This window comes from Triticum aestivum, chromosome 5B (assembly GCF_018294505.1).
Source record: "Triticum aestivum cultivar Chinese Spring chromosome 5B, IWGSC CS RefSeq v2.1, whole genome shotgun sequence".
NCBI lineage: Eukaryota > Viridiplantae > Streptophyta > Magnoliopsida > Poales > Poaceae > Triticum > Triticum aestivum.
Genome location: NC_057807.1, coordinates 275,795,183 through 275,798,881, shown reverse-complemented (window position 1 = coordinate 275,798,881; position 3,699 = coordinate 275,795,183).

Here is a 3,699-nt window from a genome sequence, read left to right as displayed (position 1 = left end):
GAGGATGCAGAAGACGCTTCGAGCAAAATGTAAAAATAAACATAGAATTGAATCATCGATGGCCGATGCATTCATTACCGAGGAGGCGGCAAACTTCGTGACAACACAGTACGAAACCAAAAATTGTCATTTGCATAATCCGAGGCGTCGGTACAATGTTGGCGACCATAAAAAGGTGGGTCCAACCTCAGCCTATTCAAAGGGAATCTCGCACCAGCCGGTGTTTCGAAACCAATATCGTTGGATGTCGAAGAATCGCGGACCATTTCGTTGTATATCTTCACCAACCTAACAAAAGTGCGACCGTACATCGAGTACGTTCTCACAGTACATTGTTTTGCAACTTCTAATTCTTTGAACTGCTCTTATTCCCAGATATTTTCTGATGTAGTCGATACGTCGCCAAATTTTAGGATGGAGCGGTGATCCAAAAGGAATCCATCAAAGAGTATGAGCTTCTGGTAAAGCAAGGAGGCGGCTTTCTGGTTTCATCTCTAGGTTCAAACAAACGGTAATTTCCATTAGACCATTCCCATTTCTTCTTCTAATTTTCGGCTAATGCAACAATCCTTTCGTATTAAACTTGTAGGCTAATTCAGAGTCTATGGACGCCGAATTGAGACAAGTCGCTAATGGTTTTGACTTTAAGGTCTGTTCATTTGACAAATACGACATCAACGGGTATCGCTTTCGTACCTACGACAAAGAGCTATCTATGGCCGACCGAATGTCTACAAATTTTTGTGTCTCTACTATTGGCGATGGAGGTATTGAGTATTATGGGAGAGTTGAAGCAATTTATGAACTTCTACTCTATGGTCAAAACACACCGAACATCGTAGTCTTCAAATGTTACTGGTTCGAGCCAAAGGAGACTATAAGGACTCATGAACATATAGGGCTAGTTGAAATCAAACAAAGCACCCATTTAGATGTTCCCAATGTCTATATTACGGCTCAACAAGCGACCCAAGTTTTCTACCTACCGTGGGCTTGCCAAACTGATCCAAATCTGAATGGTTGGGATGTTGTTTATGAAGTGCCGCCATGTGTTAGACAACCTCCCCCCAATGAAGGGGATTATGAACCTCACATTAACCCAGACACATATGAAGGTGAATTCTTCCAAGAAACACGTCTTTCCAAAAAATGCTTCAAGAAATGCTCTACTTCACACCACAACATTGAAGTAGACAACGACAGTGAACCCGACTTCAGCCCTGAGCCTGAACAAGAAGAGCCTGAACAAGAAGAGGTTGCTACTGTGGATGACTTGTCAATGCTTGACCAATTATGTAAAGGTGGCCTTCCACATGTTGATGCGGCTGAACCCAATGAGCACTTCATTGATGATAGTGATGATGATGATGCATTTATTGATCCCGGAGCATTTATTGAACCCGATGATCAAGATTATTATTAGGTATTCAATTTTTTATGTTGTACTTGATTTATATAGTTACTTGTATGATTGAATGATTTATATAGTTACTTGTATAATTTTCTTACTTTGTATGATTGTTTGTTATACATAGTGCCATGGTCTTGATATCCGTCCCTGTCGGCCCTCGCTCGGTTTATGATTCGTATGTGGTATATTATCTTTTATAAGTATTTGTTGCATTTCGCATTTATGACAATTATGGCCGTCAAGTTGACATAGAAATATTTTAATCTAGGAGGTACGTGAACCGGAAATTGCAAACGACCCTCTTGTCGAGAAGTTAAATTTAGTTGAAAAAGAAAATGAGTATTTGAAAGAAAAAATTAAAATAATTGAAAAAGAGAAGATGAAATTGGAGTTGTATGTTGCCGATGTCATCAATGATCACAAGATGAAGATGAATGCAATACGCTTGAAGATTAAGAAGATTAGAAAATATGCCATTGATAATGAGGCTTGGTATCATTATGCCGTTGGATCAATTGTTACCTTAGTTGCGATCTTCATTGCATTTGTTGTGATGAGGGTAATTTTTCTGTAGTGTTTTGCTTAACAAATGCATACTTAGCTTAGTTTTCTCCTAAATGGCATACTTACCTAAGTTAGATAAAAAAAGAGCTATACTTACGTAAGTTGGCTCAAAAATGGCATCATCACCAAGGTTAGCACAAAAATGACCTATACTTACCTTATTTTCCACCAAATTGACATAGTAAGCTAAGTTGGCTTAAAAATGTCATACTTACATATGCTAGCTCTAAAATGACACAAATAAGGAATAAGAAGAAGAAAAACTAGAAAGAGGAGAATAAGAAAGAATAGAAGAAGAAAGAGAAGAAAAAGAAAGAATAAAAGGAGAATGAGAATGAGGAGGAAAGGGATAAAAAGATAGAAGAGAAGAAGAAACATAACAAAAGAAGAAGAAGAAGTTCTTCAAGTTCTTCTTCTTCTTCTTCTTCTAGTCTTCTTCTTCTTCTACTCTTTCTTCTTCTTCTAATTTTCTTACTCCCATTTTTGCAGGTTTGATTCACTTCATGGAAGCAACATTGATGGATTGCTAGTGTTTAGTTCTTGTTTTCATTTGTATTGATGAACAATGTGAAACTATGTATGTAAATATGGATGAACTCTGTGAAACTATGTATTCATTGGATCTTTTAATACCCTATGTGTTCTATTGCATTGATGGACTGCTAGATGTTTGATACATGGGCTATGTTTGATCTTAAAACTATATGTATCATATAAATCTTTTGAAAATGCAGGGATATAACAGAAAACAGAAAAATGGCAACAATACATGCACTTTTCCATCCACCACTGACGGTAAAGGAACCTTTGTCGTGCGCCACCGGCGATATAGAAGCCACGTGGCAGCAACCTGTGCAACCTGGGAGCTGACCCATTTGGTCAGTTTTTCGTCCACGGCAGACGACGAAGGGCTGGGTCTGCCGACGTCACAAAATTGGACGACAAAGTGTTGTGCAGCTTTGTGGTGTGCTGGCGGATGGCAAAGGTTGTCGTTCGCCACCTAACGTGGCTAACGCATGGTTTTTGCCATCCATGTTCTTTGTCGTCCGCTACTAACGGTAAATGTCCTTTGCCATCCACTTAGAGGAAGTTGACGACAAAGAACCTGTTTACCGTCGCTCTCTTTTCCGTCCAGGTTTGCCGTCGGTGGCGGATGGCAAAGGGATTTACCGTCCTCTTTTGGTGCCTTTGCCGTCTGCCATGGCAGGCGGCAAATAAGCTGATTCTTGTAGTGTGTAGTGCTCAATCCCAGTGACAGAAGGGGACATGACACAGATTGTATGATTGCTATTAGGGGTAAAAAGATGGGGTTTATTCGTACGTGAGTTTATCTTGTCTACATCATGTCATCTTTCTTAAGGCGTTACTCCATTCTTTATGAACTTAATACTCTAGCTGCATACTGGATAGTGGTCGATGTGTGGAGTAATAGTAGTAGATGCAGAATCATTTTGGACTACTTGTCTCGAAAGTGATGCCTATATACATGATCATTATTGCCTTGGATATCATCATAATTATTTTCTTTTCTATGAATTGCCCAACAGTAATTTGTCTACCCACTATATGCTATTTTCAAGAGAGAAGCCTCTAGTGAAAACTATGGCCCCTGGGTCTATCTTTTATCATATATTAAAGGCCAAAAATTCCTTGCTGCGTTTTTACTTTATTTATTTTATTGTGTATTTTTGTCTGATCTATCTATCAAAAAGCATACAATTTAA